Source organism: Schistocerca serialis, chromosome 7 (genome assembly GCF_023864345.2).
Source record: "Schistocerca serialis cubense isolate TAMUIC-IGC-003099 chromosome 7, iqSchSeri2.2, whole genome shotgun sequence".
In the NCBI taxonomy this organism is placed as follows: Eukaryota; Metazoa; Arthropoda; class Insecta; order Orthoptera; family Acrididae; genus Schistocerca; species Schistocerca serialis.
In genome coordinates, this window is record NC_064644.1 from 120,028,169 (window position 1) to 120,038,520 (window position 10,352).

Below are 10,352 nucleotides of genomic sequence, written 5' to 3' on the forward strand. Positions count from 1 at the left end.
TAGTGTTGAGGATCAGTGGACAAAGTTCAAAACCATCGTACAATATGCGTTAGATGAGTATGTGCCAAGCAAGATCGTAAGAGGTGGGAAAGAGCCACCGTGGTACAACAACCGAGTTAGACAACTGCTGCGGTAGCAAAGGGAACTTCACAGCAAACATAAACATAGCCAAAGCCTTGCAGACAAACAAAAATTACGCGAAGCGAAATGTAGTGTGAGGAGGGCTATGCGAGAGGCGTTCAATGAATTCGAAAGTAAAGTTCTATGTACTGACTTGGCAGAAAATCCTAAGAAATTTTGGTCTTATGTCAAAGCGGTAGGTGGGTCAAAACAAAATGTCCAGACACTCTGCGACCAAAATGGTATTGAAACAGAGGATAACAGACTAAAGGCCGAAATACTAAACGTCTTTTTCCAAAGTTGTTTCACAGAGGAAGACTGCACTGTAGTTCCTTCTCTAGATTGTCGCACAAATGACAAAATAATAGATATCGAAATAGACGACAGAGGGATAGAGAAACAATTAAAATCGCTCAAAAGAGGAAAGGCCTCTGGACCTGATGGGATACCAGTTCGATTTTACACAGAGTACGCGAAGGAACTTGCCCCCCTTCTTGCACCGGTGTACCGTAGGTCTCTAGAAGAGCGTAGCGATCCAAAGGATTGGAAAAGGGCACAGGTCAACCCCGTTTTCAAGGAGGGACGTCGAACAGATGTGCAGAACTATAGACCTATATCTCTAACGTCGATCAGTTGTAGAATTGTGGAACACGTATTGTGTTCGAGTATAATGACTTTTCTGGAGACTAGAAATCTACTCTGTAGGAATCAGCATGGGTTTCGAAAATGACGGTCGTGTGAAATCCAGCTCGCGCTATTCGTCCACGAGACTCAGAGGGCCATAGACACGGGTTCACAGGTAGATGCCGTGTTTCTTGCCTTCCGCAAGGCGTTCGATACAGTTCCCCACAGTCGTTTAATGAACAAAGTAAGAGCATATAGACTATCAGACCAATTGTGTGATTGGATTGAGGAGTTCCTTGATAACAGGACGCAGCATGTCATTCTCAATGGAGAGAAGTCTTCCGAAGTAAGTGTGATTTCAGGTGTGCCGCAGGGGAGTGTCATAGGACCGTTGCTATTAACAATGTACATAAATGACCTTGTGGATGACATCGGAAGTACACTGAGGCTTTTTGCAGATGATGCTGAGGTGTATCGAGAGGTTGTAACAATGGAAAATTGTACTGAAATGCAGGAGGATCTGCAGCGAATTGACGCATGGTGCAGGGAATGGCAATTGAATCTCAATGTAGACAAGAGTAATGTGCTGCGAATACACAGAAAGATAGATCCTTTATCATTTAGCTACAAAATAGCAGGTCAGCAACTGGAAGCAGTTAATACCATAAATTATCTGGGAGTACGCATTAGGAGTGATTTAAAATGGAATGATCATATAATGTTGATCGTCGGTAAAGCAGATGCCAGACAGATTCATTGGAAGAATCCTAAGGAAATGCAATCCGAAAACAAAGGAAGTAGGTTACAGTACGCTTGTTCGCCCACTGCTTGAATACAGCTCACCAGTGTGGGATCCGTACCAGATATGGTTGATAGAAGATATAGAGAAGATCCAACGGAGAGCAGCGCGCTTCGTTACAGGATCATTTAGTAATCGCGAAAGCGTTACGGAGATGATAGATAAACTCCAGTCGAAGACTCTGCAGGAGAACGCTCAGTAGCTCGGTACGGGCTTTTGTCAAAGTTTCGAGAACATACCTTCACCGAAGAGTCAAGCAGTATATTGCTCCCTCCTACGTATATCTCGCGAAGAGACCATGAGGATAAAATCAGAGAGATTAGAGCCCACACAGAGGCATACCGACTATCCTTCTTTCCACGAACAATACGAGACTGAAATAGAAGGGAGAACCGATAGAGGTACGCAAGGTACCCTCCGCCACACACCGTCAGGTGGCTTGCGGGGTATGGATGTAGATGTAGATGTACATTCGTAGTGTCCCTACCCAACACACTCATTACTAGTGGAAGACATTCTTACAAAGTCCCGCAAGAGTTCGGGACATGTCCGAAATAACAGACGCCATATCCATATAAGTATATAGTTTGGCAATACCGCCCATGACCTCCTCCTTCTGTGCGGATGCACACGTATTACCGGATTTCTTAAGGGACGTGGTAAGAATGTCTTCCACGAGTAATGAGTGTGCTGGGTAGGGACAATACGAATGTAGTGTGTGGACATATACGGTGAGAATGTGGGTCTCGCGGGACGGGTGTGCGAGATATTCCTTGCCCTCGCAGTATCCTCTGTGCCCTCGGTGGCTCAGATGGATAGAGCGTCTGCCATGTAAGCAGGAGATCCCGGGTTCGAGTCCCGGTCGGGACACATATTTTCAAATGGTTCAAATGGCTCTGAGCACTATGGGACTTAACTTCTGAGGTCATCAGTCCCCTAGAACTTAGAACTACTTAACCCTAACTAATATAAGGACATCACACACATCCATGCCGGAGGCAGGATTTGAACCTGCGACCGTAGCAGTCGGGCTGTTCTAGACTGAAGCGCCTAGGACCGCTTGGCCACATCGGCCGGCCACTGTCCCCGTTGTTATGTATCAACACCCGTCGGCAGCTGAAGTTATTAATATATAATTCTCATTTCGTTCTAGACGGCTGCAGGTCATCAATGGTGTCGGTTCTTTCGGACATCTCCGAAAGAACAGACACCATATCGATATAAGTATAAACTTCAGACATTAGTAGAGTCCATGCTACGTCGTGTTGCGGCGGTTCTGTTTGTTGGCGGCGGCCTTACACGATATTACGCAGGTGTGCCAGTTTCTGTGGTTCTTCAGTGTACCTTTGCTCGGACATACACCACGTAGGCAATGTCTGCAACAAGGAATTACAGAGCGAGAAGTGGAAGGAATAAGACGAAAGGGTAGGAGGAGAATTAAATTGATGGACGAAATTAGCAGGGGACGAACTTACAGAGATATGAAGTAAGATGCTCAGAACACAACACAGAGCATCCAGCTGAAATCTGTCACAAGGCAATGTCGCTAAAGCAGAAGTAGTGCGTAATATCCCTCGGTTGAGACACACAAACCTCGCCGTATGTGAACACGGGCTGTGTCCGTCGCATCCCGTTCGGGCCCCGTGTCCCACGTGTCGGTTGTCCGTCAGCCGCCGCTGCTCCGGCATGTATTGATTGCGGCCGCATCCCGCCGCCTCCGCCGCTCCTCTGCCTTGGCCGACAGCCACGCGCTGGCCCGCCGTCCCGACAGTTTCTCGGCGCCTGCTTCCGTAGGGGTCGTCAAGCGAAACACACACATACAGCCTGTAACGCCGGGAAAACCTACCACTGGGCCGTGAGGTGGCAATGGCATGTTGAACAGTGTAATGGAAATGGTCAGTTCACCTCTTTCTTCGCCACGCCGCGATACAAATTAGTTCACAACACTCTCCAATGACATAAATTCTGATTTTAAAATAATTTTGATGCCATAAAAATATTATATTATGTTTCACAAATAGAAATAAAGCATGAAACTAACATGTGATGAATTATTGTATACGAAACATAATTATTCTCGTTTTTTACTTATTTCGCAGTTACAATAGAAGTCCTGAATATTTAAAATTAAAATGATGATCATATTATTTCCATAATTATTTTGAAAGATAAGTAAATACAAGTTTATCTCTAAGAAATGTAAATGAACTGTAATAGTTGCTATCTGAGAAATGATTATATCGATTATATGCACATACTTTTTTTTAAAAAAAGTGGCATGTCTTCTTTTTTATTTGTGAAAATTCGTTTGTCTGTTTTGAGTTCTTGTACTGTGAGGTCGAGTCTGGTAAAGAAGAAATATTTCGTTAGCAGTGAGAGTTTATGGCTTTAAAGGAATAAATTTACGAAGTTTTGCACTTTTTAAATATGTGTTAATGTTTCAACAGTAGCAATAAGAGGACCTGAAGCGACCTTCTCAGATGGTTCTGAGCACTATGGGACTTAACATCTGAGGTCATCAGTCCCCTAGAACTTAGAACTACTTAAACCTAACTAACCTCAGGACGTCACACACATCCATGCCCGAGGCAGGATTCGAACCTCCGACCGTAGCGGTCACGCGGTTCCAGACTGAAGCGTCTAAAACCGCTCGGCCACAACGGATGGGCCGACATTCTCAGCAATAAACCATAATTTGAATGTTTCCCTGACAATGGAGCCAATACTATGAAGAAATCGAAAATCAAATTTGTGTTCAGTAGTTAAGAAGAAGATAATTTGTAAATTTTTCATGTTACTGATGCGTGAACACACCAACAGTTCCCTGTTTTCTTCAGTACTGATCACACATTGGAAACAGTATACCGGAGTAGTAATGTGGTGTGAACGTGGTTCCACGTGGTTCTCGGCGAAGACGAGCTATCTAGTACATTGCTTTCTAACTGAAAAGCTGAGATATTTTTGAACGTACGTGTTGTCGCAACAGCCACTGCATGAATGAAAGACTTTGTTATTACCTAATACACTCCTGGAAATGGAAAAAAGAACACATTGACACCGGTGTGTCAGACCCACCATACTTGCTCCGGACACTGCGAGAGGGCTGTACAAGCAATGATCACACGCACGGCACAGCGGACACACCAGGAACCGCGGTGTTGGCCGTCGAATGGCGCTAGCTGCCCAGCATTTGTGCACCGCCGCCGTCAGTGTCAGCCAGTTTGCCGTGGCATACGGAGCTCCATCGCAGTCTTTAACACTGGTAGCATGCCGCGACAGCGTGGACGTGAACCGTATGTGCAGTCGACGGACTTTGAGCGAGGGCGTATAGTGGGCATGCGGGAGGCCAGGTGGACGTACCGCCGAATTGCTCAACACGTGGGGCGTGAGGTCTCCACAGTACATCGATGTTGTCGCCAGTGGTCGGCGGAAGGTGCACGTGCCCGTCGACCTGGGACCGGACCGCAGCGACGCACGGATGCACGCCAAGACCGTAGGATCCTACGCAGTGCCGTAGGGGACCGCACCGCCACTTCCCAGCAAATTAGGGACACTGTTGCTCCTGGGGTATCGGCGAGGACCATTCGCAACCGTCTCCATGAAGCTGGGCTACGGTCCCGCACACCGTTAGGCCGTCTTCCGCTCACGCCCCAACATCGTGCAGCCCGCCTCCAGTGGTGTCGCGACAGGCGTGAATGGAGGGACGAATGGAGACGTGTCGTCTTCAGCGATGAGAGTCGCTTCTGCCTTGGTGCCAATGATGGTCGTATGCGTGTTTGGCGCCGTGCAGGTGAGCGCCACAATCAGGACTGCATACGACCGAGGCACACAGGGCCAACACCCGGCATCATGGTGTGGGGAGCGATCTCCTACACTGGCCGTACACCACTGGTGATCGTCGAGGGGACACTGAATAGTGCACGGTACATCCAAACCGTCATCGAACCCATCGTTCTACCATTCCTAGACCGGCAAGGGAACTTGCTGTTCCAACAGGACAATGCACGTCCGCATGTATCCCGTGCCACCCAACGTGCTCTAGAAGGTGTAAGTCAACTACCCTGGCCAGCAAGATCTCCGGATCTGTCCCCCATTGAGCATGTTTGGGACTGGATGAAGCGTCGTCTCACGCGGTCTGCACGTCCAGCACGAACGCTGGTCCAACCGAGGCGCCAGGTGGAAATGGCATGGCAAGCCGTTCCACAGGACTACATCCAGCATCTCTACGATCGTCTCCATGGGAGAATAGCAGCCTGCATTGCTGCGAAAGGTGGATATACACTGTACTAGTGCCGACATTGTGCATGCTCTGTTGCCTGTGTCTATGTGCCTGTGGTTCTGTCAGTGTGATCATGTGATGTATCTGACCCCAGGAATGTGTCAATAAAGTTTCCCCTTCCTGGAACAATGAATTCACGGTGTTCTTATTTCAATTTCCAGGAGTGTACGTCGGCTGGTGACAGTGGTTATTTGCTAAAACTTCAGATAGTCGGCAGTCGATTTGGTCACACACTTACAGGCCTGTTGGTGGTGCTGATGGTGGTGGAGAGGGAGGGCGAGTTTTTGCACAATATGACTGCGGCTGAAATAACTGCACAGCGTCAGGATAGCGCGTTCAACAAATTAACGTAGTAAGAAGGTGGGAAAACAACACTGTGTTATTTTTCAGTGAACAATGAGATTTCTACGGAAAGGGAAACATTGACAAAATACGGTAGTATTCATTATGCAAAATAGGTACTGCATCTCAATGATTTATGGAAATTGTTAAGACAAACTTCAATCAACAATTTAAAATAGTCTTCCCCTATTGCAAGGAAGGTAGGGGGCCCACAAGCATACCTTATGATGGTGACCTGCTACTGACATGAAGAGCATATCTTAACAGATTGGAAGGCCGAAGTTTTGATAAATGTTCGAAGGAGCAAAGAAGGAGTAGCGAGGGTGTGACCTCTTGCTGAGAACTGAGCTCCCGACACAAGCTCTGTACTCGGCGCGGCGTGGCTGCAAGGTCGGGAGCGAAATGAGCAGCATCTGGAGTTGCGGCAGCTAAGCCGGCAATGAATTATAACGGGCGTTCATTAAGGTTCAAAGGGTTCAAATGGCTCTGAGCACTATGGGACTTAACATCTATGGTCATCAGTCCCCTAGAACTCAGAACTACTTAAACCTAACTAACCTAAGGACATCACACAACACCCAGTCATCACGAGGCAGAGAAAATCCCTGACCCCGCCGGGAATCGAACCCGGGAACCCGGGCGTGGGAAGCGAGAACGTTCATTAAGGCATCGAGGCAGTCAACCCATCGAATCACCAGGTTGAAGATACCCTTCTAGTAAAATACCGTGCCCTGCTGCTTGAAGAAGTCTGTAACAGCATGTTGCACATTCTTGTACGACAGAAATCTTCGATCCGTGAAGGACTTCATACTTTGCATACTTTCACTCTCTCATGTCATACGGAATAATACTTTGGGGTAACTCATCATTGAGACAAAAAGTATTCACTGCTCGAAATAAAGTGTTTAGAATAATATGTGTGGTTCATAGTCGCACATCTTGTAGGCATCTTTTTAAAAGATTAGGAATTCTTACAACAGCCTCACAGTATATTTACTCACTAATGAAATTTGTTCTCAACAACATGGACAAGTTTAAAAACAACAGTGACATTCGTGATTATAATACCAGAAAAAAGAAAGGCTTGAACTATCCTTTACTCAACCTATCTTTGACAGAGAAAGGGGTAAAATACGCTGCTATAAAATTTTTCGACAAATTACCAGGTGAAATAAAATGTCTGACAGACAGCAGTAATAGCTTCAAAAATAAATTGAAATCATATCTCCTTGACAACTCCTTCTATACCATAGATGAAGTCTTGAATAGGAATAAATAAATCTATAAATATAGTATACGCATTTTGTGCCATTTAAGGGAATGGGGTAAATAATAGAAATATTAATCTTTGACTCTGTATTGTAATATATACATATATATCAAAAATTCTTGTTTCATATGTGCATTTCTTGTGCGCCTGACACTTTCCACATCATAACGGCTACCGCACCGTGCGATTGATCAATGGAACACGCAACCAACTAACTAAGAGACTGAAGACGTTATAATCGCATGGGTAGAGAGTAAGACAAAGGGCGCAGTGGTTACCACGCTGGACTCGCATTCCGGAGGACGACGGTTCAAACCCGCGTCCGGCCAACCATATTTACGTTTTCCGTAATTTCCCTAAATAGCTTCAGGCAAATGCTGGAATGCTCCCTTTGAAAGGGCAATGCCTCATCCTTGTGCGCCGTCTGTAGTGACCCCGATGTCGAAGACACATTAAACCCCATCTTCGTTCTTCCCGTCTTCTTCCTTCCTTAAAATAGACGAAAATGGGTGCCCTAGGTTAACGGCTTTTGTACTAACGGTCCATCTTTTTTGGTGTATGTAGGACGACTAGTCTCCACCAAGATATGATCCGAACGAAGGGGACGCCCAGACTGAGGGTGAGCCATGGTGCGCACAAAGCTTCATTAATTCGGTTTCCAAAAAGCAGGAGACTGCCATTGTGCGTAGTGGAGGACAGCTTTTAACGAAACAGCCACGTTCAATCAAGAAATATTTATGGATCTAAGCTAATTAGCATATTAAAATTTAAATTGCGTGACTAGCTTCCTCTAATTCTTACAGACAAAGTGATACTGTTGTTCAGTGGAAGCTCTTTATTTGGTGTGCTACAAGGATCCACCTGAAAGTATGTGGATTCACATAACAGGTATCAATCAAAATCAGCATCAATCAAAATCAAATAGGATTATTAATTTCCGAGTGACTGGCGCGAAACATGTTCAGTATGCTGTTCACCGTTTTCTGCAACAAGCTGATATCAAGAAACAGCATGTTCCTCAACTGATAGAAGTGTTTCCGTGGTCACGTTCAGAAGGAGTTGCGCAATACGTTCCTTGAATGCAGCTAAGTTTGCAATTGGAACACTGAACACAACGTCTTTCAGATAGCCCCACAGCCAGAAGTCACATGGATTAAGATCAGGTGATCGGGACGGCCAGGTTGTGAAGAAATGGCGACTGATAATTCAAGCATTTCCGAAATGGCGCTTCAGCAGCTGCTTAACTCGATTTGCAATATGAGGAGGTGCGCCATCTTGCGTAAAAATGACCCTATCCACACATCCACGCTGTTGGGGAGCTGGAATGACGTGGTTGCGCAAAAGACATTCATAGCGCTTACCAGTGACGGTACAGGTAACAGGACCGGAAGCACGTGTCTCTTCGAAAAAATATGGCCCTACGATAAATGATGTCGCAAACCCGCACCACACAGTGACATTTTCAGGATGAAGTGGTACTGCGTGATTTGCATGTGGATTTTCCGTTGCCCATATTCGACAACTCTGTGTATTGACAAAGCCTGTCAGGTGGAAGTGGGCTTTCTCTGTGCACAAAATCTTCCACAACCAATCATTTTCCACTTCGATGCGAGCAAGAAATTCTAAAGCAAAGGTCCCGCTAGCTGGCATGTCGACAGGACATGGGTAATTTTCAATGGATAGCAAGGATGGATGTTTCGTAGGATTTTACGCACCATGCCCATGGTACGTCCAATGCTCGGGCAATTCTCCGTGCACTACACGTTTACACACCACCATTCGTGTCCTCCTGAATTGCTATGGCCACTGCTTCCACTGACGTCGAATCAACTCGTTTCCTCCCTGTACCATGTTGCACACCAAAAGAATTTCCGAATCATTTTCTCCAGACCCAAAACAGTCATCAGACCAATGCCTTTTTTCAAACCCTTCAGTGTCCGGAACTTCTGCAGAGCGACGTATGCACAGTTATCATTCTTGTAATACAGCTTTACAAGCAGAGCGCGATCCTGCATTGAGACAGTCATGGCGAACGTCGCAGACGCCAAAGAAGGAGAAGCCGATACCCGGTGTGTTTCTACCATCTTCAATGGGTCGTGCGCGTGACAGGTGTTTTCATTTACGTATTCTGACACACAGAGCGCCATCTATTGATCAATTTTTGCAATACTTTTTTTCTACCATATGTTTTCCCCCTTCTTCGATAATATTCCGTTGCAATTAGACGTCATTCTGACAAGTGTTGTTATTTCTTCAGCGTTTTGATAGTTCAATTATTATCACCCTGTTTGTCAGATTTCCACCCATATTTAGCGGTTATGAAGTATTGCTGGGTTCGCTAGTATGTGTTAATGTAAAAAAAAAAGAGTGAAATAAAGTACATAATTACACACGATGTGACAGAACACACACAAATTATTGCAAGGTAAGGATAAAAATTTACAAATGTATAGAGAAACTTAAAAAGTGCCCACAGGCGTGCAGATTTCGTTCAGTAAGACTTTCCAGTTTGTATCTTCCTCATTTCCTCATCAAATACATCGATTACTATGTGATATCGTTCATCTTAAAAGTATGTAATTATCGACATCTTATCCTTCGCAGGATACTGCTCGTAAAAACAGCGAGATCCTACTGCAGAGACGTCGCCGTATCTGCAGCTTTGACTCGTTTGTAAGTAAAATGGAGACGCTGCCACTGCAGGGAGTTCCGCGTTTGCAAGTCAACAGCGGCTGAAATGTCGTGAATCCGGGTGAAACGTTTGCGGAGCTCTGAAGCGTTCCGACGGTATCTTTTCCTAGAGTCGCGCCAACAGATATCACCTGTGCGATGAAGAGGATATGCCATCCCATTTCATTCGCTGTAAGCCTCGCTTCTGAGCCAGTGGTGTGTGTGTGTGTGTGTGTCGCTGAGGCTTC

At 45.7% G+C, this 10,352-nt stretch overlaps 1 non-coding gene across 1 annotated transcript; it reads left to right on the forward strand.

Moving 5' to 3' along the window:
* The first annotated feature begins 2,338 nt into the window (after nt 1-2,338).
* On the forward strand, nt 2,339-2,413 carry Trnat-ugu (transfer RNA threonine (anticodon UGU)). Its single transcript has one exon. It is a non-coding gene; the product is annotated as a tRNA-Thr (tRNA).
* The last annotated feature ends 7,939 nt before the right edge of the window (nt 2,414-10,352 follow it).